At 38.6% G+C, this 27,466-nt stretch overlaps 1 long non-coding RNA gene across 3 annotated transcripts; it reads left to right on the top strand.

Annotated features, from left to right (window-relative positions):
• LOC125644407 (uncharacterized) lies at window positions 1-26,442 on the top strand. 3 transcript variants are annotated; one of them, XR_012666440.1, is made up of 4 exons: window positions 1,411-1,493; window positions 17,221-17,505; window positions 23,051-23,092; window positions 26,294-26,442. It is a non-coding gene; the product is annotated as an uncharacterized LOC125644407 (long non-coding RNA). The 3 variants fall into 3 exon arrangements; XR_012666439.1 differs by lacking the exons at window positions 1,411-1,493; window positions 23,051-23,092 and adding an exon at window positions 1-272; XR_007358994.2 differs by lacking the exon at window positions 23,051-23,092.
• Window positions 26,443-27,466: the final 1,024 nt, after the last annotated feature.

The following is a 27,466-nucleotide window of genomic DNA, read 5'->3' as shown; positions in this document are numbered from 1 at the left end:
CTCTTCAGCCGGAAGAGAGCAGGTGGAGTCCTCTCTCATTATTCTGGAGACAGAGCTCAGTTTGTGGTCTATGAAGCAGCTTATAAGAGCCACCACTATGATCACCCTCTCTTTTGCTTGTGCCTGAGAAGATCAAACTCACCAGGAAGAACTGTGACTTTGACAAAGCCTTCAAAGCTGTGAGGGAAGTATCCCATTTTATGTACTTGCAGACAGCACTTCTAGAAAGGGCATGTGACAGGGCAGCCAAAGGCACAGGCAGGCTTGGCCAGGTAGGTAAGAAATAGGCAGGTTGTTTTCTCTGGCTTCTCCTAGAAGCACCTATATTTGCATGCTCAATGGAATTCCTCAAGACATGCTTAGGGAATTTTCTGTAGGGAAGCAATTTGGATTTCTGTGTGTTTTAATCAAAGTTTAAATCCTTTTCTTTGTTTTATGCCAAGGCTATAGCCTTACTTGCATCACCAGTTTAGTGGCTGTAATGAAGAGAGACAGCAACAAGCCTTAAGAATGACAGTATCTAGTATAGGTGAGTTCTTAGCACAAAATATTTCAGTGCACTGCAACATGGTATGCTTACAGTTGGGACAGGGGGTGGTGTGTTGCCTGTGAGCTACACCAATCGACCAGGAGCCTCTCATTCTTGTCGGCTATCTTCTCACAGCTTTTGCTCTGCCAAACGGGAGTAAAGCCCCTTGCCCCTTACTCTGCTGCTTGGCCATGTGCAGATTGATTCCAGTCATGAGGGTAGAGACAGCTCAGTTGCTACTCCCCTCTACAAGCAAAGGGAGAGAAAGTGGGAGGCGCTCGATCACCGGGGGGTGCGGGGGTGGATGCAGGTGTTTCAGAAAAAGAGATTAAATAAATTACCCTCCATCCATACAATTAGATGGTAAAACGGGAGGAACTGTGATGATGAGTTGCGATTTATTCTATCTCATCCATTACTAGGGGCAGAGTGTAAAGTTACAACCTTAGCCTAACTGAGGAGTCAGAGTTAAGAAACAGGATCAAATTCAGCACTATCACAAGCAGGTGCCACTCCTATTAAAGTTAATGGAAGCGTCCCCTTTTGACCCCAGAGCTGAACTTGGCTTTTAGAAGCTAATTAGATACTCCAGAGTAGCTTTGCCAACAATGTAGACCCACTTTGGTCCAGAGACTTATGATCTTCCTCTTATTAAATAGTACCTTACTCCACAACCAGTTCCACTGAAGTCAGTTGAAACATTCATGGCATAAGATGCTACCCAAGACAAGTATGGGTATTGGAACCTGGCCCTTTGTTTGAACAAGTATTGCTTGTTATTTCAAACAGCCAACAGCATTAGAGTCTTGCTTCAGATCATTACAATGCATGCCTTCTCTTCTGCTCTTATATTAACACATATTGCATGCTACAACAGATCTTGCATCTTAAACAAGAATGACAAGAGCTTTAGTCACCATTCCTATCAAGCTTGCTTGAAAGATGGGAAGAATAGAGGGAAATAGTAAGTAAAAATGCAAATAAATAAATGTTGAGAATGTCAGTGTATTGCTATACTTTGTTGTTATACGAACCTGTCAGAAAAGATGTTTATCTTTCTAGTCTTATCCGTGAGAATTATGCAAATAGAGGGAAAGATGCAGTAACATATAATTAAACCAGTTTCTCTCTCCGAAAAAATTGTCAATGTCCTTTAATTCAAAACCAAGGCTATTTTCTTCCTATTTGACACTGATTTTTATGGGAAACTAAAGAATTTGAGGGTCTGATTCTCATTTACAGTAAGGCCCCTTTACACTACTCTGGCAGTGAAAAGGGATGTAAATCACAGCTGCACTCCCACCTTAAGACCAGCTCTAAACACAGTTTTTCTACTGGTATAACTATGTCAGTTAGGTGTGTGCTTTCTCACTGAAATAGTTATATCGGTACAAGCCCTTGTGTTAGTTCAGTCATATAGGTATAAAGGTGCATTATACTGGTATAGCTTATTCCCCTGCCCGTATTGGAATAGCTATACCAGTATAATGCACCTTTATACTGATTTAGCTGCATCTACAGGAGGGGTATGTGGGTGGTGTTGGTGATGAAGAGGAAAGGAGTTGTATTGCTTTAAGAATACTGGTGTAGTTATGATAGCTTGAATTATCTTTCTTTCACTAATTTGTATTTTGTACAGTGAAGTAGCAAGTGGCTTTCAGTTACTATTTCTCTTCTGTCACAATGATTATAGTTTGTCCTCCTTGGGTTTCCAGTGTACCATGTGTCCCAGTCTCAATTTTCAGTTTTATAATCCTGACACGTCTGCTGGCATTATGGACATTTGACTATTGCATTTCTATTAGCATTACTGTCGTTGCTAGTTTACCAAAGTCCTTGGTCAGGACACTGTTGTGTTAGGTGTTATACAAAAACAGGAGAACCCCAATTCTTGCCCCAAAGATTTAACAGTCTGAGGTCCAGATGTTGCTGCTATTGTTGTTCTTCTTATTATTTATATGTATTATGGTAGCATGTAGGGGCCAGCTGAGATCTGGGCCTCATTGTATTAGGCATTATAATAACAGAGTGATAGATGGTCCCTGCTCTGAAGCACCATTCTTACTTAATTTAAGTAACACCTAATGCCACAAGTAATCCCATTTTCAATTCAGCTGTAAGATACATTTGTCAAGTGTCTCCTTTTCCACAGTCTAAGAATGAATCTGAGTTTGCTGTCTCTCTGCCTATCATGAATCCACAAGGTAGAAAAAATATTCCATTTCAATGCTCTATCCATTGGACTATGTTGCCTCTGCAGATTTTAGTTCACATTTTGCAGTTCTGAGCACTAGCTTACTACAGTATGAATAATGTACATATATATTCATATCCAGGCATAAGGATCAATGTATATAGATGTATGTCAATTTGAGATTGAGTATTTAAATTGTAAGGTATGTTACATATTTCTTTTTTTAACAGGTAAATAATGAGATGACACAATCTGTGAAAATAGAGCCACCGCCTTCTCCACTACCTGCCATAAATAAAATATGGCATAAATAAAGGGTTGATACCATATTGTGATTTGCACGCTTAGCATCCATTAAGAAGATTAATAATAAAAATAAGTTAATGGAAGTTAAACATACAGATCACTTTGCAGAAGCAGTTGAATTGTGCTGGTTCATGGTGGTCTGTCAAATCTGATGGAATTCAGAGTCCTATTTGCTACTGTTTTAAACTGATAGAGCTCTTTATGGTTCTGTAGAAACTCCTGAAAATGTGGGTTGAATATAAATAGATACAGACAGCCTGAAACAATAGCTGTGTGAGAAGTGTGATCTGCCCACATTTTCTTTAAAAGGACTGCTAAACTCTGAAATCCAGTGATGAGCATTTAAATTTCACCATTGTGCCTGTCAAGGTTCTTCCCCCACTCTGAACTCTAGGGTACAGATGTGGGGACCTGCATGAAAAACCTCCTAAGCTTATCTTTACCAGCTTAGGTCAAAACTTCCCCAAGGTACAAAATATTCCACCCGTTGTCCTTGGATTGGCCGCTACCACCACCAAACTAATACTGGTTACTGGGGAAGAGCTGTTTGGACGTGTCTTTCCCCCCAAAATACTCCCCAAAACCTTGCACCCCACTTCCTGGACAAGGTTTGGTAAAAAGCCTCACCAATTTGCCTAGGTGACTACAGACCCAGACCCTTGGATCTTAAGAACAATGAACAATCCTCCCAACACTTGCACCCCCCCCCTTTCCTGGGAAATGTTGGATAAAAAGCCTCACCAATTTGCATAGGTGACTACAGACCCAAACCCTTGGATCTGAGAACAATGAAAAAGCATTCAGTTTTCTTACAAGAAGACTTTTAATAAAAATAGAAGTAAATAGAAATAAAGAAATCCCCCCTATAAAATCAGGATGGTAGATACCTTACAGGGTAATTAATTCAAAACATAGAGAACCCCTCTAGGCAAAACCTTAAGTTACAAAAAAGATACACAGACAGAAATAGTTATTCTATTCAGCACAGTTCTTTTCTCAGCCATTTAAAGAAATCATAATCTAACACGTACCTAGCTAGATTACTTACTAAAAGTTCTAAGACTCCATTCCTGGTCTATCCCTGACAAAGGCAGAATATATACAGACCCACAGACCCTTTGTTTCTCTCCCTCCTCCCAGCTTTTGAAAGTATATTGTCTCCTCATTGGTCATTTTGGTCAGGTGGCAACGAGGTTACCTTTAGCTTCTTAACCCTTTACAGGTGAGAGGAGCTTTCCCCTGGCCAGGAGGGATTTCAAAGGGGTTTACCCTTCCTTTTTATTTATGACAGTGCCCAATTTCACTGCTGACCAAAGCATCTAAAAAAGGAGGTGGACAATCATATTATTAAGATCTACTGGTGAGCAGAGTCTCCTTTTGGCATCCCAGGTGGGTGGAGCTTGTTTTATGAATGGAGTATAGGAACGTACCAAGTTTTATTTCTTCCCAATTTGACCCCCACATATATATGGTAGATTCTTAAAGCTGCTTAACTTTCCATGTGAAATTTCACAGCTTTGGGGGCTGGTGCTGGCTATAGTGTGATGTGATGTGTGTACCGAATGTCCTCTGAAACCTTCACATACCAGCAGAAACCAGTGAAGGATTTCAGTACAGATTGTCCATGGTTTAACCAAGTCACAGCAAAACAGTGAGCTTTCCTTTATGCTTCAGCTTTTAACTGTGTTTTATCTGTGTCATGGGAGAATGGTGGTGTAACTGGGTCTCTTTTTTTATTACAATTGTAGATGAAGTGTTAGCTGTTGATTTACTTTATGAACACTAGCAGTGTCCTCTCTCTCTCTCTCTCTCATGTTCATTTTGTTCTTTTTGATGCCTCATCAACAAATATGACCTTATTTTTAAACACAGCCTATTTAAAATGCATGTGAATATGTTGGTAAACAAAATTCCCATGGTGAGGAGAGAAACAGCTGGAAATCTACAAATAACATGCTGAAGATTGTTTAGGGATTCTCTCTTCTTGGCTTTATAAATTGGAAATATTGTCAGCTTATTAAAAATACAGGAGTACTTGAATAAATAAAATATATAATTATGTGTGTCTGGTATGCTGAAGTGCTTATTACTACCACGGAGCTCCATTTTGAAGTTTTCAGTTGAAGGTCACCTAAATATTCCAATCCACTATACCAAAATACTTGCTTTCTAGGCATTATCAGTTTAGAAGTGCTGAAAGGAACAAATGCAGCTATTAAGTGAATTCTGATTCGTCCTGCATGCTACAGCATTTTCAAAATGATAGCAATCAAATGAGCAAAATGTATGGGATGGTGTAATTTTATTCTTAAAAGTGATTTTTTTTAAGGGAAAGGGGGAAGTTAGCAAATAAATTAGCAGCAGCAGGAAGGCATGAGAATAAATTATGAAAAATTACTATAAAAGTCAAACATCGATGCTATAATTATGATAGGAAGAGCAGAATGCAATCTAGATTTTGATGTGAAAAGGTTGCAAAGCCTGACTCTACAAAAGCAACTTGTCTGCATCTATTAACATTTAATGTTTCTATGCAGACTTTTAGACAAGATCCAGCAGTTTTTCCTTTCAGTTGCTAGTGTGAACATTTTACAATATGTTGCTTCTGAGGTTGTAAATTCGTAATGTTGTGTTTTGCCTATGTTCGCTAATTTGAATTTCACCTGCCTAAATTCAGTGTGTCTCCAAATAGTAAATTTTGAATGGATCTCAGCCATATGGGCCTGATGCTTTCTCCCTATCCAGCTCCTTTGTGCACCTCTTGAACTGTTTTTTGGACCTCCATAGCAGCAAGGCATAGGCAGGGTCTATACTGCCAATGCCTCCTGTTGGCCAGGGATCCCAATGCCTTTCCACTCAGTTGTTACACCAACAGGGGTGAAAGTAACTTAAAGAACTTACCGGTATGCCGGAGTCCTGAGCGGGAGCGTGGCCTCAACCGGAAGAGGCGGGGCCTTTAAAGATTTAAAGGCCCCGGGGATCTGGCTGCGGCTGGGAGTACCAGCTCCTTGAAATCACCCCCAGAGCTCCCAACTGCAGAGGCGGCTGGGAGCCCTGGGGCTCAGGGGCAATTTAAAGAGCCCGGGGCTCCAGACATGCTACTGCAGCGGAGCTCCAGGCCCTTTAAATTGCTGCCCACACCCGGCTGCCTGAGCCCCGGGCCCTTTAAATTACCTCCGGAGCCATGCCACCGCTACCTCAGGGCTCCGGCAGTGGGGCTCGGGAGGCGATTTAAAGGGCCTGGGGCTCCAGCAGCTGTAGGGAGCCCCGGGCCCTTTAAATTGCCAGCCTGGGGAAGCTGGTCAGGTGTGCCATACCATACTGGCTTACTTTCACATCTGTACTCAAAACAATATCAAATACCTACTGGTGAAGAGAAGCCATTTGAATTAATCATATCAAGGTCCTTAGGAGTTCATTTAATTGTTCAAGCTAAACTGAGAGAAGCAGCTGTCAAGGAATAGGGGAGAGTGTCCACTGAGTAACTGCTTTAGATACAGTCCTGGGACATTGTCTGGGACAGCTGGGCCTGGAAAAGGTTCAAAGCCCAGACTTAAACAAGGAGATATACTGTTGGCTTCCCTTTTCTCCTCATTCCCCACTCACTGGAAGAATCCAAACTAGAAGCAAAGAAGGCAAGATCCCCTCTAGCAACTCTGAGCTGCCTGTCTGTTCTGGGAGAGCAAATAATTAAAAGTTTGGGGAAGGATGAGAAGTCAGGGCGGTGGCTTTAAAAGAAGCACTTTTGTGCCCCCTAGTTTCTGCCTCCTAGCTAAGGGAGTGCTTCTCCAGCAAAAAAAGGTAGGTTTTTTTTTTTAAACAGCTGGCTCACGTGTAGTTATCCTCATGTAATATCCTAGTGGAAACAAGGCATCTCTAGTTTTTATTGCAAGGTAGCTAGGCAAGTTCAACTCTATATCACCTGCCTGTAGTGTACCTCACCTAATTTGATAGCAGTAAAACTTCAATGCCTTGTCTCCACTAGATTTCACAGTGAGATTGCTAGCACTCATAATTTAGCCTGAGGTAAAACACCATTTGGGGCAGTGAAGACAAAGCTTCCTGAGTGTGCATACATCTATATACATAGTGTCCTCTAACTGGTGCTGATCTCACCAGCTGTCACACTGACTCCCCTCTCCCAGTCACAGGGTGACCAATCAGAGACAGAAGCAAGGAAAGAAGCTATCGGGGGTAGCTGTGTTAGTCTGTATCCACAAAAATAACAAAGAGTCTGGTGGCATCTTAACACTAACTGTGAGCCCTTCTTTGGATTTTTGCACCCCTGTCCTGCAGGCAGAGTGGTGTCACTGGTCAAATGAGGCTGAGCATGCAAGGTCTCCCTTAGAGTGACCTATCCATAGTTTGGAAGCACTGAGGGAACACTTTTAACCAAATTTATATTAAAATCTCAAACACAGTTTGCTCATAATCTTGATCCAATTTTATCTGTTACCAAGGTTTGGAAACAAGTTGATGGCCACTGAGCCTTAGTGCTTCCTCCTTTTCACAAATCTCATTGGCTAAATACCAGTTCCACCATGGATAAATCTACTCGTCATTATCCGTTGATGTAATATGCAACAACATATTTGCCAGTAGTTCATGATCTAGCTTGGTCTCTGTGCAAATATGCAGTGACTGGAGGGATTAGGGAGGGCACAGACTGCCTCCTGATGCTCTTCTGCTGAAGAGGTGCAATGGTAAAAATGGCTAGTGAAATCAAATCAGGAAGTGAGGGAGAGAAATAGGGAAGAAAAGAGACCAAATAGGGAGAAATAGAGGGTATGGGAAAATCAAAAGGGAGAAAAGAATGGAGGAGAAGGAGAAGAAAGGGATAGCCTGAGTGAGAAAAGGAGGCCAGTAGAAAATAAAAATACAAAATGGTTCTTCCAGTAAAGAAGGTCTCCACAATGATAAGTGTTAAAGGAAAGATATCAAAGCTGACTAGCTGTCAGCAGTATCATCTGCTGTGGGTGAAGTTGGAATGCAGGTCTCTGCCTGTGATTGTTCAGGTGTGTATGAGTGGAAATGTATTCTGTCATGGATGTAGAGCTACAGTAAATGTGAGACGGTAAAGTCCTCAACAACATTTTTAGGTGGCAGGAAGGAGTTTCACAGGTTTAAGAAGGCTCTTTCTTTCTTTATTCTAAAGATACCTTTCATGGCTCACTAGAACCATGATGTTAAATAAATGAACTAATAGCTTTAAAAAATTTTAAATGACATATTTCATATTTATTTTTTCTCATTCTGTTCACCACCACCCCCGCTCTCCCGCTGTAAACTCCCTTATATTGCAGTTTGTGTCCTAATAAAAACAATATGGTGATATTATGTTGTGGAAATTGTTCCAAAGATTAAATATCAATTTTCATCTCATGTTTTCACAGGAGGCCATTAAAAAGCAAAACCAAAAAGAAAAGGAGTAAAGGAGTACTTGTGGCACCTTAGAGACTAACCAATTTATTTGAGCATGAGCTTTCGTGAGCTACAGCTCACGAAAGCTCATGCTCAAATAAATTGATTAGTCTCTAAGGTGCCACAAGTACTCCTTTTCTTTTTGTGAATACAGACTAACACGGCTGTTCCTCCAAAACCAAAAAGTACACTAACCTCTATTTTTTAGACTCCATGCAAAGTTCTTAGTGCATACCACCTATTTGGACTTGCTCTTTTACATTCATCAAATTCTGTCCTTCGTTAGGTACTGGAAGCTAGCTCTTTATCATTTCCCCAAAGGTATTCAAGAAAAGAGAAGCTAAAGTCAAATGAAAAATAGCTGTGGTACTTCAAGAGTAAAACTAGGACAACATTCAGTTAAATCCCTAGTCATTTCCAGCAAAACTTAAAAAAAACCCTTGTTTTCACAAAAGGGAGATATTGAAATGATAATATTGGGAGATTGCCAGATAAGGGAAGATAAAGTAGTTGGTCATACATGCTAACCATTCACATACAGTAATTCTAGATATCCAACAACTTAGAGCACCATTAAAAATACAGTAAATTCAATTTATAGGTATTGCATAAGCCAATGTAAGAAAAAAAATCAAATTTTCATACATAGCGAGGTAAATCACATGTGGAAATTCCACATTTTGGCAAGCAAATGGGCACTTGCAGTAAGCATTCAAATGGGCAGTTATACCTTAAATGCTCATTTGTGAATGTAAACACAGGAGTCACACACACAGTAGCGATAGCTGCTTGCAGAAATTTGTCTCCCCCGCATTTTATACAAGTCATTCAGTTTTGTATATGTGCACTCCAGTAGTTCAATGTCAATTACTGTTACTTACTGTACTTGATATAATTAGAATTGTGGAAAATTTTTGTTTTAGCATGTGAAAATTTCCCTAGTGCTATACAAAAAGTTTGTAAATTGCCCTCCAAGAATGAATTTTAGTGTTGCTTGTTAGAAAAAAATCATATTATATTTTTCAAAAATTTCTATTTTCTGGCTGCAGTGATTTTTTGTTTAAATCAAATATATGTGAATCTGTGCTGATAAAAATGAATTCTGTGTTGTGGTACATCATGTGAAACGTTAAAAGTTACTTAGTTATTTTTGTTTCATTTTTTTTTTTTGGTCCCACAATGTTTTGCACAGATCTTTATAGGCCAGACCCAAAGTCCATTGAAGTCAATGAAAAGACCCTTATTGACCTTAATGGGCTTTGTATCAGGCCACTCAAGGCAATCTGCGCCCCCCTTGCCCCCCCCCCCCCCGGCAAAACTTCAGTGTTCTATGGATTCGCTGCCTTCTCCCAATAGGCCTAGGATGACTAATTTGGCCCGGCTGTCCTTTCATCATGGTGGAAGGGTGGCTGGTCCAAATCATCCATCCTAGGCAACTGCCCAGAAATCTGCTGCCCTAGGCAGCTGGCTAGTTCATCTATAGCTAGAGTGGCCCTTGCCTACAACTCCATGTGTTGGGATGAGAGGAAGATAGAGATACACTGCATTAAGGATCTAGTTTAATAGTTAAACCATTGACTTGATTCTTTTCTTTCTGATTAAATGGTTGGAATTCTCTCAATTTTGATGTTTCAATAAAGTAAAATGGGAATTATTTCTGAATGAATCATCCTATTTTTTGACCAACTATAGAGCTGGTTGAACATTTAAAAAAAAGAGGAGGGGGGAAACATGTTGTGATCCCCCCCCTTTTTTTTTTCAACTAGCTCTACTCAGACCTAGTTATTACAGGCATATATGTAGAGAGGAAGGCTGGTCTTGTGGTTAAGATGCTGGACTGGGACTTAAGAGATCTGAGTTTACCTCCTAGCTCTCTCACGGACTTCCCCTATGACCTTTTGCAAATCACTGTGTCTCAGTTCCCCATCTGTAAACTGAGGACAGTAATACTTCCTTTCTCCCGTTCTTTACCTGCTTTGGCTATACAGACTATAAACTCTTTGAAAAAGTGACCTTACTCTGTGCGTGCGTGCGTGCGTGCATGTGTGTAATACAGGGATTGGCAACCTTTGGCATGCAGCATACTTCCCGCAGCCCCCCATTGGCCTGGAGTGGTGAATCGCGCCCAGTGGGAACTGCAATTGGCCGAACCTGCGGACACGGTAGGTAAACAAACTGGCCCGGCCCGCCGGAGCTTACTCTCGTGGGCCACGGGCCAAAGGTTGCCAATCCCTGGTATAATACAATCTAGCCCAAGCATAATGGGATCTTGATCTCAGTTGTGGCCTTTGGCCATTAGTATGATATGAATAATAAAAATGTGTAATTAGGTACCAGCATATACTGCAGTATGTGAACATTCCCACACTAACTCAGAATATTGTTCAAAAGACAAAAATACAAAACTAAGTGGCAGCTAAGTTCAGTGATTTGTGCATTGCTACCCACATGGTATGAAAACCTGGTATGCGGCATCCTGAAGAAGGTGATTAGCTACAGCCTATCAGTTAAATACATTTTTATTATCTGCAGTAATGCTGACAGATTTGTATTATTTACCTGGTATTTGGTAATGGTACTTTCAAACTTGATATTAAGATGGACTTTCTGCAGCTGCTCCTCTTGAATCCCTTGTTTTTCATCTGTCTCTGTGGGCCATTGACTCGTCCATTTTCATCGAAGATACTTGCCTGTAGAAACTGTTACTCATGACCAGTTGCAGTCTGGAAGCCATGTCAGGGAAATAGTGCATCACCGAGAGAATTTCTAGCATGATGGCATAAATCAAGTTTAGGCCTCTGGGGTTTTTCAAAAAGCAACTGCATCACATTCCTCTGTAGCACAGCTTCCTTTTCATTCAGTGCTTGGGGCTGTCTTCTGAGTTTTCATGTCTCTCAGGTGTGATTGGAATACCATATCATTTGTGAAAGTGATCTGTTTTGTATTGTGTGAAGATGCTGCAAAGGGTCTCATGTCTTGTTCAGTTATAGTGGAGCTAAATACTGGGCTGAAGAAAACAGAACAATCAATTCTTTAGCAACATAGAACACAATAATAATAATAATAATAATTAATAATGTGTACCTTTTAAAGGCAGAATTATATATACCTTCCTCATCTACAATTGAGGTATTTTTGTGATCATTCTGAATCTTGGCCTTGGATATTTATGTCCATGTTTGCTTCTATAAGAACTCTTTCTCTTCCACAGCTCTTATACAGTGTTATATCCAGTCAACAGAGCCTCTGTCGTTGTAGTGAACAAAACTGACCTCTTTAATTAATGAAGATTACACAGAAACTAGAGTACAACCTCAATTAGCTGACTGTAATGGGGGGCACTGAATAATTTCAGATAATTGGGAGAATTTTCAGTACAATGAATTGACATCAGGATCATGACCCTGTTATAGTTAACTCAGTTATCTACACTCCTTCTTAAGTGCACAGCTGTCTAATCTGATTATAACAGGCATGCACAAAACAAGGAGCTCTGCCTCCTGCAATGGAATGATGTTACCATAAATAAAATAAAAGGTTATGTTTCTTTAACAATGGATATATCTGGTATTTCCTTAACAGGTATCCCCATCACCATCCCCTTCTCCCTGGTCTTACTGCTTTACAAATTCCAAGGACTCAATTTCTGCTTTTGTCTATCATGGTAATGTGTGGAGATCTGATGAATAGCTGTTAACAACCAGAAATATGGAGAAAAATTTTGATCTGAAAAAAATTGCGCCAACCAAGCTTTAGATTAGAGTGACAGAACATCAAGGCCTAGCACATTTGTGCACAGGCATTCAATCCATGATTTACTGGGCATTAGTGCTTCATTTGTGCCAGGGCTTGCCAGGGCTGAGTCCTGACACCTCTAGGCTTGGCAGTTCATAGCCCTGGCATCTCTGGGCTTGCTGCATCAGTTATGATTTTTTTTTAAAATTGCTTGAGCCCTGGCACCTCTTTCATTACAAATTAAGCACAGCTGGGCATTGGCAAAGACTAAATCAGTGACTAGGCTTATAAATAGACCTTGAAAGTATGGTTGTTAATGGACATGGCCCAGTAAGTGATCATTTTCTGGATAAAAAACCCTGGAAATATTGCCCTCTTTCTTACATGCTTTAAAATCCCTCAATGTCTTAAGTATAGGATACATATGCATTAGAGTTATACTGAAAAAGCTGGGAGAAATGTTGAATCATAGAGAAAACTATTTGTTTTAGGCAATATTCTTGCATTATTTAATGTTATCAATTTATTTTTTAATCTTCAAAAACTCAACATACTTTATTGTATGTGGAATAGGAGTGTATAGCAAGGAAGAGCAAGTCAAACTCAGATTAGTGTGGGGTTTACTTGTCCCCAAGTGTATACGCTGTTCCCATGACACGCCTAGGTCTTACAAACATGGGAAGTAGGAGACTTCAATTTAGGATCAAATATAGATTTTAAAAAATATCATTAAACTAGCAGGACAGACTATGATTTGTATTTTGAGTTGAACCCAATTTGAGCAACATTTCCCTTTCTACTGTAACGTGAGAATATAGATTTGCTGTGGTAGACCTTGAAGCATAAGGTTTCTGACTTTCCCTGCTTCCACTCACACCTGAATGCTCTAAGTGGAATGAAAAGGTATATGTTCATTACCTAGTAATGAATCTTCCTCCGTCCTGCCGCACAGAGCAAACATTCTGAAGTGGCTCAAAAGGTCATGTTCTCCATGTACAGGAGGAGTACAATTTTATACTAAAGCTATTTGTAAGCTTTAGAGAGACATTTTGACCTTCAAAATACTGTATCTTTTCCTGAACTTTTTTTGTTTTACTTTGTCTTCCCTGGGCTGCCCAGAAGGCAAAACAGTCAATGTTCAAGATCCTCTAAAGCACTGTGCCTTAACAATGCGGCTTGTTCCATACTTTTATCTCTTTCACATTTGTTTTATGTGCATCTTGCAGCTTCCTTTGCCATATTGTCTCTTTAGGGAAAAGAAAAGTGGATAATGAACTTCCCATACTTGTCTTTAACTTACTGCATGTGAAACTGCCGGACAGTTTTAACATATTGGAGGGTGAGTGTTTGTGTGTAATTTTCTGAAGTTATTTAAATAAGAAATACAAACTCATCCACCAGAAATATTAAATTGCATAATTATTGCTAGAACTTGTTTGAAAACACAAACAAATTATCCATGAACCCTAATTAAAAAAAAAACAAAACAAAAAAAACCCATTCACTCTGTGGTATTTTGGAATATTTTAAAATTATTTCCCTCAAATATGTGTAAAAGTTTGGATTTCTTTACAAGAATGGTAGTGGAAAGTGGAAGTCTCATGAATATTTATTCAGGTGGCTTCACATCAGAATTGTGCAAGTGGCCATCTTAAAATATTAGTTTTCCCTCCTGTTTTTAACAGTTTGACATCCAATCAGGGGTTCTGGAACCATTTTTATAGTGAGAGTGCTGAGAGCCATTGAACAAAATTGTAAACCCTGTATATGATGGAAACCACTTCAAGCCAGGTGTGGGAGGGTAGTGGGGTGCAGTATCATGCCTAGTTCCAGCACGTATGCATCCAATCAGGGAGCAGAAACAAATACCATGTGTTGTAGATACCAAGACACCATGGTCCATTGAGGAGCCAAAGACATAGATAAGCAAATAGGGTTTCTCTCCCTAAATAGCTGTAATACTGACAGAAAGAAATTGGAGATTCTCATTAACCAAGTTAGCATTTAGCAAGAGCCAAATACTTTCTTTGAGACTTGCTGTGGCTGTCACAAAAAAAAAAAAAAAAAATGAATCAAATAGAGAATGAAATTGCCAAAGTTGTAAGCATTTTTTTATTTTCTGAAAAGTATTATTTTTGATTTGTTTATTTTATTTTACTGTTATGATGTTCACCACTAAGTTATGAAAATGCTAGACTGCTTAAAGGAATTTGTCAAAAACTAAATTTTATCTCTTATTGGTGCAGGGAAATGAGATACAGACATGAAAATAGGAGTTAGAGGAAAAGACTAAATTACTATTTAGAGAGAGGATTAAGATGATGTGGAATCTTAGGAAGGTACTTTGAAAAAGCAAAGACTGAGTATAGGAATCTTTGGCTCTAGTCCTGCAGACTCTTGAGTTATGGGTATGTCTACACTGCAATTAAAAATCCCTGGCTGGCCCATGCCAACTGACTTGGGGTCATGAGGCTTGGGTTTGTGGGGCTGTTTAATTGTGGTGTAAATGTTCAGGCTCAATCTCGAGCCCATGCTCTAGGACCCTGTAAGGACAATATCAGTACCACAATTAAACAGCTCCTTTGCCTGAGCCCTGTGATGGCTTCTGCAGTGTAGAAGACAGTAAGGCCATTAGAGGGCTTGAATATTTAAAGAGGTACTATCCAATTCCTATACACTATAGATAAGTATGCTTGCTCATGTGAGTACTCCCATAAAAGTCAACGCACGTATGTAAATATTTTCAGGATTAGGGCCTATGTTTGAAAATGTTTGTAGCTTCTTTGACAGCACTTCCTCCTTTCTCTTTTATTTGAGTGTGTGGCATTTTATTTTTTAGATTCAATATCTAATTAAACTGTCTTCAGCAACCACTCAAGCCAACAAAAAAACCCTGAGTTTCACTGAGTTGATCTTCTAACCAGTTGTACTCAGTCCATTTGGGGACACTTTGGGTATGTGTACACAGCATATGGAAGCGAGCCTTCCAGCTTGAGTAAACAGACTTGCGCTAGTGTAGCTTGAGCTAGTGCCTTAAGAAGCGCAATGCGAATGTTCCAGCTCAAGCCAGAGCTTGAGTTTTCAAGTTTAGGGGGTCCCAAAGGCTTGAGAGCCCAAGCTTTGGTCCAAGCTGTTTTTAGCTCGCTAACTCGAGCCCTGCTAGCTTGAGTCTGTTACCTGGTGTGGGAGGCTTGATCCCAGCTGCAGTATAGGCATACTCTGGGGGGCAATTTCCTAAGAATGGATGATGCTTAATAAGACTGGTCTCTGTTGGGTTTATTTAGGGGTTGGGTGCGGCAGCAAAGAGAAAAGATGAAACAAAATGAAAATTAGAATAAAATAGAAGGAAAGTATATGTGCTGTAATGTAAAGTGGATAGAAATGAAAGAAAAGAAAGCTTACCATGCAGTGTACCAATGTTAATCAAGAGTGATAGGTGAAAGATATCTTGCTACTTAAAGGAGGGTCTCATCAACATCAGCAAGACAACAGAGCCAAGTTTTCCAAAAATAATCTAGCATTAGGACAGTCTGGCCATTTATTTGGGTGCTTGAATATGGATTTAAGAGACTAACCTTCAGTTCCTGGTTTTGAAAATTTTGGCCTAGATGTTTGCAATTTAGTGAAAAAGGTTAATTAAAACATATCTATCACCAAAAATATATTGAGCCCTTTTTTTTGGCATTAGTAGGTTTGCTTGTAAGTGTCGGTTAATATCTTTTTAAACAATTTTAGTGTTTCTGCTCTCTGTAAAGCACCGGGTATCTAACAGATTAATATAAAGAGAGCAAACCCTTTCATTTACATTAAAAATCTTTACAATTTACTTTCAGCAAAGGAAAAAAAAACGTATAAAGCAGCAAAGTTCTGCTATCTCCTTGTTAGCTTACCATACTGGTGCATTAAATCTTTCCTCGCTCTGTGGAATCTCATTCCACTTACAGTCTTTGAGTAACAAATTCTCTTAAGAAAATGAAAAGTGTTCCTCCAGGATCCAGATAATAAATTATTTAAAAATGGCAAGAGCAGTCAGTGTTGTTTACTCTACTTCAGCTTTCTGACAATGTCAATTGCCTAAAATTAGGACATAAAATAAAAAGTAGTATTGACAGTATGTTTTTATATGGAACCCATCCATCAGTTTGCCTTAAAGGTGCCCTTGATGCACACAAAAAATGACAATATGATGTACTGAAACCATACTAATATTCAAACCAAACCAAACTACTGCTGAGGATATACATGATCAGACAAATGGAAAATCCAGTTGAGCTTTGCTGAAAGCATTAGCAATTTCCATACTTTTAACTTCTTGGTGTGAGGAGTCCCACGCACAAAAATGGTAGTAACTCCTTGTGTGTTTTAGAGAATTTGTTCATGTAATCACTGATGTGTTTTGTAATCTTCCTTACAATTGGCATTTATATTAGGGGAAAGCATCATTAGAAACAAAATAATGATACTTTCAAATGAACCAATTTATTTTTTAGGGATAGTCTTAAATCCTAGAGATGCAGATTACTTAGAGATACCTGGTTTATGGGAAGAATAGCTCAGGGATGTCTAGAAATATGAGCAGGGCTATTTATTGACTTCAGCCAAGTGCACCAATCAGTATACTCATGTTGCATACTCTCAGATGATTAGTGTTGTAAAAGCAAAGGTAATGTAGAGATTATGAGTAGAGCTATTTGGAAGAACCTCAGTGGAACAGAAAATGCAGTTCTGCCAAAAGGAAAAAGTTTCATGAAATTGTGTCAATTTTGCTGAAATTTAATTTCAGGGAGAAAAAATCAGACAATGTCGAAACTTTGTATTTTGACATTTTTGGAATGAAGACTTTCATATTCTCCTTTCAAAATGTTTTCAGTTAGAATTTATTATTTGTATTATATATTATAGTATAAAACATATTTCAAAATTGAAACACAACAAATCCATTTAAACAATTTTCTTTTGAGGAGAATTTAAAACTATTGGGTTTTTCTTCCAAACAAGAATGAAAACTAATTGTGAAATCTGTTCTCTCTTTAAGCTCTAATTAGAAGGCCTTCTACAAAGGAAATGTAGCATCCTACAGGACTAAGTCTGAGAGATACCATATTGGCCTACAGGGGATCCTTTGGTGACACAAAGGAAATGCAGAGGCTTCTGTGTTGCCCCCCTGCCTGATGTCCACTGCGCTGGAAGTGCAAATTTTTAGTATCACTTGAAGACTGTGTTTGAGGGATGTTTCCTGGTCTTGCTTGCACGCCAGGAGGCTATCAAGGAAAGTGTGCAATCAGAGTCAGAATGGAAAATCACATTAAAGCAAGGTGGGGTAAGCTGTGCTTTTCTACCTTAAGGAGCAGCCTGTTTTTTCTCTGTGTGTTTTTGGGTTCTGGTGTGTAATCGTTCTAAAGTTTAAGAAATAAAATAATGTTACATTGCTACCTGCCAGCAAGAGATGTATATGTTTTTTTTTTAAATCTAACTTCTCTGTGTATATGCTGTGACCATATCATCATACCAGTTTCAAGCTCTTTGGCACTGTGAAAGGCTCTATTGTGAACATAGTAACTCTAGAGTCAGGAGATAGCAAAGGTGAGCTTTAATGCCCTAATGGCACAACCTGTACTATCATCACCTCTGGCTTGTGCAATTGAGCCAGACTGCAAGGTCTGGCCCTCTGTTTTAATCAAGGCATATTTATGTATTTATTTTGTTTGTATTTGCAGAAGAGGAATAAATACCCCTTTTTGTTGACTAATATGTCACTTACACGTCATTTTTTCAGGCATGGGTTTTAAAGTTTTTTTTTTACAGAGGCGACTAAGTAATATCCTGATTTTTAAAATATTCATGCAGAATTGGGTTATTGACTGTTACCTAGTAAAACTGCTCCATGGACTCTCTCATGAGAACTGGAACTTAGTCTTCAGGGATGGTCGAGAAAGGTGAATATGAAAGCCAATGCACCATGCCATTCAAGGGCATGAAGCAGTGTGTGGCCTTCACCCAGAGCAGGACTGTAGAAGGGGCTGAGAGGGCCAGTCAGAACTGAGGCATCAGAAATTCTAAGGATATACAAGGATCTGTCACATACACTTAAACCACGCTCCCCACAACACACACTTCTCCTTTCCAATCCATAATGCTTGTTATATTGCACATTCAGATACTACTTTCCTTCATAAAGCACTTCAGGGTTAATCCATTTTAAGTCCTGGGTCTTTTCCAGACAGAAACGTTCCAGATAGATGGTGTTGAATTAAGTCACGGTTATAAGATTGGACCAGATCAATTTAGGACTAAGTTAAGAGATCACCAAGTGAGACATTTCTTTACGCTATTCAGAAAACTGTATCAATTACTTTGTATGGAAGAGGTTTCCTATATTCAAGTAGCAGCATATGTGAAGCTCCTCTTGAGGTAAGGCTGCTCAAAATACAATGTCAATTCAAATGGAAACTTCTACAAAAGAACGTTTTGCATTATTAATGGGATGTTTCGAAGATACTTTATCACAAAGGTACCAGTATGCAGTTGAAGCTGCTGCTGCTGCTGGAATTTAACTACTACACTACAGTGTTAAGTGCTTTTTTAATTACAGCTATCAAAACTCCAACTAGAGAGACTTAGACTAGAGGAACAGGGAAGTTTGATTAGTCTGATCAGTTAGGTGTCATCATTCCAGACAAGGTTTTAAAAACAAGTTTTAAGATTTGATCTCTGTGTAGAGTTTTATTTCCAGGCAGTCCAAAATTGTAACTAAACTCTCAAAGGTATTTTTTTAAATGGATCTTTTATGTGAAACAAAATGTTCTTTTCTCTTGGAGAAAATTCACATCAGAATAAATAATTTAAATTATGATCTACTTTTAACTTCTTGTTTGCTTGAATTCTAAACATTTCCAATGATTCATACCTCTAAGAGAAGGAGTTTTGTAGGTGTGTGGCATGTAGTAAAAGAACAAAGATAATGCTCAAAATTAATTAAATCAGGGTTGGGTATAATACTTGATGTGTTCAGTGGTGTTATATTAGTGAGGGAAAATAGAAATTAAACTATTAATAGAAATATTAGAAACTTTAAAATGTAAATATTTCTCTAAATAGCTACAAAGCAAACCAAACATATCACTATTATACTCGTTCATGAGAACCAGAAATTAAAATTTCCCAGTTTAGTTTCACAGCTGAGTGAAGTGCAAAATATAAAAAGCAAAAATGTTGAAAAATTACATTTTAGAAATTCTTTCAGTTTTATTCATCTAAGGTGGCAGATGCTGTGACTACAAGCAGATTCTGCCCCCACGCCTCCCACCCTAAAAATAGGATTCTATCTTATCAATGGACCTGATCCAAAGGTCCCTTGAAATCAGTGGAAAGACTTTCTTTGATTTCAATAGGCTTTTAATCAGGGCCATTGTCTCTACAACCATCATTACGGGGAGTGCCAGCCCTTTGGGATTCAGTGAGGAACCGTCTTGGATCAGAAACACCATGTCTTCCTTTAATTGCTGTGTACCCAAAGGTAGATGGAGAAAAGGAAATAACCAGTCCAGGTCATCCAAGCACAACAGTTTCTCTCCCACTGCTCCATTTGTGGGAAGAGTAAATGCAGCTGTAGTTCCTTGTCCCCTACAAAAAAAGCCTTGTCTACATGAGATTTATGAAAAATTTCTCACTATTTTAAAAACATTAGGAGTCCTAATGTAAAGCCTTTCTGCCACAGGACTTTAGATATTATAATGCTGAAATCAGTAAGCAGGATCCTGAGCATCTGTAACTTGGGAAAGAACTTTGTGTTTTTTTAGTTTGATGTCACCCAAACATCATCCCTCCTACCTGCATGTTTTCAATATCTACAATCTTTGGTTCTTGCAGCTTGAGTCCTTGTATTATTATAAACACATCTACATTGAACAGGTTACAGAGAATAATAGGAATGGCTGAAACATTTTCTGGAAAAAAAATCAAAGAATTAAGCAAAAGGAGATATAATTAAACACAAGGTGAGAGAATAGGACTCTATATAACACCATGCATAAAATAAGATTAAGTGGAAAAGGTCAAAGACACAGGAAAAAATCAAGAAGTATTAAATAATGAGAACTATTCTGAAAGTTTGACACAGTCTGAAAGTTTAATTTAAGATATTCTCTAAGCGAACAGATGTTGTTATAAACTTCAAAATCTAGAGTGTGTGGATGAAGAAACCTACACTCTATAATAACAGTGGATTAAAGAACAATGACACTCTCAGAATGCTTCCTTATTTTATTTACTCAGATAGTCAAGGTTGGAGTTCCTGACTTGGTCTGTAGGCTGTTGTCAACAATACAATTATATTTGTATCACTGCGGAATTTATGGATTTTCATTTATAAAAGGATTTTTAGGTAGATATCAAGGTGGAGGTTAGACTAACAGCAAGATAAGAACAATTCAACACATGTTTAATTTTCAGTATTATTAAAATGGTAAATAATAGGTTCAGTACTTCCTTTGAAAATGGATACAGATAATGTGACAATGAAAGCTAATAGGTTGCTCTATATTGTAAAAACTACATGTTTTGGTAATAATCTGAGATCTGACTGATTAAAATAAGTAAAAATCACCCATTTGCAATAGAAACCTTATCTTTCTTTGTAGGACAGCAGAGTCTTTGGGATGTGCATGTTCTTGAAAGGCAGCTGACCTTAGAGAGTAAAACTTGGATGAAGGGCAAACAGAACCATTAGTGAAAGACAAGGAGTTGTAATGAGTTTTTGGAGAGAGGAGTGATTATTGATAGAATAGATGGTGTCTCAGTGAGGTCATTTGAGGTTGGAGGGTTTGTTCTAGAGGAGAGCAAACATAAAAACTGGTGATGACGGTAAGAATCCATCAAAATGAATTTCTTTTGTTCCAGTGGACAAGCTGTTGGAGAGGGTGGAAAGACACATATTTGTTGGATAATTATCTTCTATGTATGTCTGTGCTAGGATTGTTCCTTGAGTTTGGCAAACACTTGACAATGTTCTAATTTGTAATATTTGTAAATAAATACAGAATTATCTTTGTAATCAATTATGACAATCAGAATATATAGAAATTAAAAGGAATTCTGTAAAAAATCTTCTAAATTCTACAAAATTTAGTATAGAGTGTACTTTTCTATAGAATTTGAGAAAGAATTCTATTAAAGTCTAAAGTACAGTTTAAAAAACCCTAAAGAGTATCATTTGTATTGCATTCTTTAGAAAACGTTTGTAGAACAAGTTCTGTAGAAATTCTTTTGATTTCTATAAAAAACCTATTGATTTAATTCCAATTCAATTACATCCCTGATTTAAAATTCCAAACTGGAAAAATCCTATTGCCCAGAAACCCAAGACAAGTAGAAATGTTGTTTGGGAAATTAGAAGTGTCAGATGTCCTATCCACTGGAGAACTGGGAAAGCTAGGGATAACTGTGTGACATCAGAAACAACAGTGTTGAGCTGACAGCCAGAAGTAAGGGTAGCTAGAGGGGCTGAGTGGAGGTGGAGACAAAGAAAACAGCTTCTTCTGGGGCAGGATGAGTGGAAAGGGTCAGGGAGAACAACTGAACTGTGTTACGAGCCAGGAAGGGACTGGGAAGGTGGTAGACCTGGAAGTGTGTGACCTTTTTTTTTTTAAAGTGTTTTATATATGTTATCCAAAATAAAGGAAGTGGAGTGGAATACATTCGATGGGGGGAAAAATACTTGTTCATATTTACATGTTACTCTAGATATATTTGTTCCTATAAAGACAAGCTTGTTCAAAATTAGTAGATGAAGTGTTGTTACTGGTGTGTTAAGTAGTGCATAAATGTATGTTAATTATAGCAATCAAGATTTATGATTATGGAGATTTAGGAATAAGCAAGTACAACCAAGGCCAAAACCCATTTTAAGAGTGGAAGAAGTACTTATACTACAGAGATTTTCTGTCAAAAATATTTTTTCTTGGTGAAGAACCTCAATAAATTGTTTTAATATTTTACTGTGTAGCATGAAAAACACAATTTATATCACTGTATTTCCCAATCCTTTGTATTTTCCCAGTCCTGAAATACCAGAGGTTCTTAGCAGTTCATAAATGTGTCAAGTTTATTTGGGTGTTACCTCAGTGACTGATTGTACAATTTTAGATCATGTGTTTGACACTCAATAAATATTTTCCAAGAATTCTATGAAAGTAATTATAGTTTTTATGTCTAAAATATGGAAATACTGTCCCTTTAATGAGTGTTACATGCTGGGATAGTGGCATGGAACTTTAGTACTTGTTTTCAGAAAGACTAAAGACCCAGAATTGTTAGCTAAGTGCTGTGAGCATCGGCTGTGTGTCCCTGAAAAATACTGAAGAAAACCAAGCAGACATGAGGCTCAATAAATGTACAAGGTCTTGTCAACCCCCTGGAGGATTTTTTTTTCCAGAGCTGATAGAAAAAAATAGAATATCAGAAGTTTCTGATGAAGAATCCACCACCTCCCTTGGTAGTTTCAATGGGGTTCAGAAGGGAGCTAGGTAGATTCATGGAAGATAGGTCCATCAGTGTCTATTAGCCAGGATGGGCAGAGATGGTGTCCCTAGCCTCTGTTTGCCAGAAACTGGGATTGGGTGACAGGGCATGGATCACTTGATAACCTGTCTGTTCATTCCCTTTGGGGTACCTCCCATTGGCCACTATCAGAGGACAGGATACTGGGCTTGATGGACCTTTGGTCTGACCCAGTATGGCCGTTCTTATGTTCTGTCCAATGGTTAATCAAACCCCACTATTAAAAAAAACTTGTGCCTAACTTCTTTTGTATATTTTTCAGGCTTAAACTTCTAGTCATTCATTCTTGTTATGTCTTTCTTTCCTAGATTAAAGAGACCTTTAGTTCCTGGTATTTTCTCCCTCTGGAGGTACTTTATACATTGTAATCAAGTCATCTCTTAATCTAACTTTTTTGATAAACTAAACAGATTGAGCTCTTGAAGTCTCTCACTGTAATCCATTTTCTCCAGATCTTGACTCATATTTGTGGCTCTTTTCTGCACCCTCTCCAAGTTTTTAACATAAAATGTGGAGAATAGAGCTGGGTGCAGTATTCTAGTATCAGTCTCACCAATGCTGCGTACAGTGGTAAAATCATCTCCCTAATCCTATGCTCTAACACCCTATTTTTACATGCAAGAATAACACCAGCCCTTTTTGCCACAGCACTGCACTACGAGCTCGGGTTAATTTGTTTGTCCATTATGACACCTACATCCATTTCAGAGTCACTGCTTTCTAGGATACAGTCCTCTATTTTAGGAATAGCCTGCATTCCTTGTTTCTAGATGTATTACTTTGTATTTGGCTATAATAAAATACATTTTGTTTGAATGGGTCCAGAGTGAGATCAGTCTGTATGACTGCCTGGTCTACCCTTTCCTCATCATTATTTACCACTCTGCCAATCTTTGTATTACCTTCAAATTTTATAATCAGTAATTTTGTATTTATTTCCATATCATTGATGAAAAAGTTGAATAGTGTCAGGCCTAGCCTAGAGTTGTGTCAGTCCCTAGATCCTGCCATATACCTAACTGCTACAGGGGCGTTTCTGGCTGAGTGGCATTTAGCAGGCCATAGAGAAAGAAGCCAGAGCAGGGAATTCAGGCAACCGTGATGCTAGCCATGGATATGCTGCCTGCATTTGCTCTTAATTTTCCATATCTGGCAACAAGATAGGAGGTAGAAAGGAAAAGAAAGTATTTTTAGCCTGGACATTGATCGACCGAGCCTAGAGTGTTCTGGGTATGGTGAATTATAAATATTTTCTAAGAAAAACATGTAATTCCCCAAGATTATGTATTGGTATACAATTTTTTCGGATGAATTAAATGTAGCAGCTACATGAAAATAAGATGTAAGGCAGCTGAACTCTAGCAGTGACTAATGCAAACTCCTCACACTCAGTAAAGATGGAGCTGATTTAAAAAAAAACAAATAAAAACAAAACAAACAAAAACAAAGAACTGTGGCCACCTGCTTCCTTTGTCCCTGTGCTTCACTGCTTCTGTTACTGCTTTATTTTTCTTGTACCTCTGATTGGCTAGTGGGAGAAAAAGAAGGAACTCTCATTTCAAATTCACAGCACTTTCCCAGATGCTTTAAAGAAACAGCATCAAAGATATTATGTTCCAGCTTCAGTTCTGTTGGGAAATTTCAAGCCCACATCATTGAAGTGAGTTTAAAATTTCCCTCCCATTACCATTCTGTGATGGTAGTAACGCACAAGTGAGGTGAGTTTTTTATACCATTATCTTTGGTGTATCAAATTACACAGCAGAAGTAAAATCCTTTCTAAAGGTACATGTCTCATTTACAAATTACCTAAAAAAATCCTTGTTTGTTTCCATCCTTTGTATTGCCTCTTGACCTGCTCACGTGAGTAGCCAGTGCAGAGGAGTAAGGGGGTCTTCTGTCTTCTTATGCTCCCTTAACCCCCTGCATCATATATATGAAAGTAGGTTCATCACTGAACCCTAAATATGTTTAACTACTAACTGCAAAGTGTCCATACGAAGACATTAACTACACATAATAACAAAAACAAATAAATAAAAAATCACCTAAAATGCCCCACATTTGCCTAAGGAGAAGGGATGATTGCAACATAACATAATAGCCTGGCAGATGTGTTAGACTGAATTAATCCTACGCTGATCTACTGATGGTCTCACATGTATTTGTATTGTGAACTGAACTCTTGAGTGACAAATTGAATAGATGAGCTGACACTGTAAACAAATTGAGCAGCACTACTCTTGCTCTGGTTTGCTTCTGTTGCCTCATTGTTTACCTTTGGGGAATCTGACATGCTGTGATGGACCCCAGCTCCATCTTCAGAGGTCAGTTTGGTCTAAACTGAGGTGGATTCAAATCAGGTGACTTACTAGGTGGTGTAAGTATTAAAGCTCCTTGTCTTGTTGCATAATAATGTGCTAATTTACTGCCCTTTTTTTTTTTTTTTAAAACAAACACTGGGAGAGAGTTTTGTCTGTGCCTCTTGAAGCAGTGAACTCATAGCAATGGGAGGGCTAAGTTTGCTTAAAGTCCCCTTTATGCCCTCCCAGTTCTGGGATGCTCCAGGAGACCTAAATGGCTCCCAGTGGAATTAGATAACTTAAATCTCCCATTGAGTTCATTGGGCAGGACGAAGCCCTTAAGGGTAAAATTCATTCATGAGTGAAGCCTTCAGGACTAGGCCCTAAAGCCTGGGTTCTGCATCCTACAGTGAGCTTGAACTGGTGTTCACCTGCACAGTAGAGATGGGCAGGAAATGGCTTTCCCCTCCTGTGCAAATTTTTGAGAGTTCAAAAAAACTCCCCAGTCTGCATCAGACCAAAATGGAGACTTTATGATGTTTTTTTGAAGGGAGAGAGACAGAGATTCACCCCACTCTCACATAACCCAAGGGTTATGGTGCATCCCTGGGAATTGGGAGACCCACATTCAAATCCTCACTCTGCTTGATTCAGAGCAGGGACTTGAACCCATGTCTCCCACATGAGTGTATAACCCATGTGTCTAATAGAGAGATATCTCCTGAAGACCTCTATTGGGGGATGGGTAGGTATGAGTTGTGTCTGGGTCATTGATGCTAGGCAAGGCACAACTAGCTCTCCATACTCAGAAGTTTCTGGAACTGGGTGTGATAGTTTTGGGTGTGCCCAATAAGTTCCCTGTTGCTGGACTCAGATGCCATGAGGGAAAATAGTTAGGGCAGCTGCTTTACAGAAGACAATTTGCACTTTGTGTGTTCGGAGAAGTTGAGCCACAGGAACAGAAAGCAGGCTGTTTCCTCCTAACTCGGAAACATTTTGCAGCAGGTTATTGATATTGCTACACCCTCCAACAGAGGAGCCCAGGCAGTGTTAATTATAGAAAGTGGAAATAGGAAGGGAAAATATTTATTTTAATTCTACACTTTGAATGTTTGATATTAGCCAATCCGTTTTTGTTAAATTCTCTTAATGAGTGTGATTCAGCAACTTTTCTCTTATTTAAATGTGGTGATGGGGAAAGAGTTATTTATTTTTATATTCTCTCTCTTTTTATTTTTCTTGTAACAGGATTGTTGGTTGGTTGATTAACTAGTTAGCTGCCTAGCTGAGTGACTTCAGCAAAGGAGGAGGAAGAGCCTGCGTGAATTCAAACAGAAAAATTCTACAAGCAAGTGGAGGGAAGATGTTTCTTTTGATTCAGCAGACCGTGTAGATTTTGGTGATCAAAGACTGTAGCTGAGACTAGGTGAATTCAATCTAAGCTTTTGGATACTCTGAGTTTCTTCTCACTGTTTCTGTGGGGACTGGTCTGTTTAGATTTATTTTTTTTCTTTATGTTTTTGTATAATTTTAATGTATGTAGCTTATCAAGTATCAAAGTTATATTATAAAAATATTATTATAATTTGTTTCTTTTTCCTAAGCGTTTATAAAGTTGGTATTTAAGAATTAAATTCTTTTGGACTTGATTGTGGAGATGTTGACCCTGTTCAATTCTTTTTGAAAATCCCCAAAGACTGAATTCTGGGTCTCTAGGTACTTTCTTATGGGAGCTGGGTTTATGAGCCACTGGAGAAGGGCAATAAAGTAAACTCAAGCTCACCCAAAGGTTACAAGTGCACTAACTGTTGGACTATTGATTCAGCGTCTGTTCTCTACTCAATCTCTCCTACTGGAGCCATTCTATTTTGTATTAAATATTAATTGGGCTAAAGACAGAGACTTACTCTATTGGCTAGTGGTTGTGATACTCCACTGTGACATGAGAGCTCCAGGTGCAAGTCTCTGCTTTGAATCAGATCCGGTCTGCCACATCACAGCTGAGTCTCATAATTGCTGGGCTATCGGGTATTACAGGATAGAATGAGCTCTCATATTGAGAATTCTCCTCTGTTGGACCTGAGAAAGCTTTCCTAGCAAAAGTACCTAAATTGGTACATCCCCCTCCCCACTCCTCCCCACCCAAAAAAGATGACTCAATATTTTCTGAGGGGGTGGGGGCAGTTTTGTCAAAAAATCCTGACCACTTCTATTGCACAGAGCTCATTGCAGGAGTGGGACCCAAGTGTGTACTGTTATGCAATGTGTATAATAACTGTAACTTGGTTCACAGACCTAGCCTTACAACATTAAAATTTGCTCCCTTTCCTTAACTAGTTCTCTTAGTACTCCCAGTTTTCAAAAATATGTTTTCAGCTAGCTTCAAAAAGTCTTTGAAATATTTTCTTTAATGAATCAGTA

The sequence above is a fragment of the Caretta caretta genome, chromosome 1 (assembly GCF_965140235.1).
Source record: "Caretta caretta isolate rCarCar2 chromosome 1, rCarCar1.hap1, whole genome shotgun sequence".
Lineage (NCBI taxonomy): Eukaryota > Metazoa > Chordata > Testudines > Cheloniidae > Caretta > Caretta caretta.
Note: the sequence above shows the minus strand (reverse complement) of the source record. Positions and strands in the feature narration are given on the sequence as shown.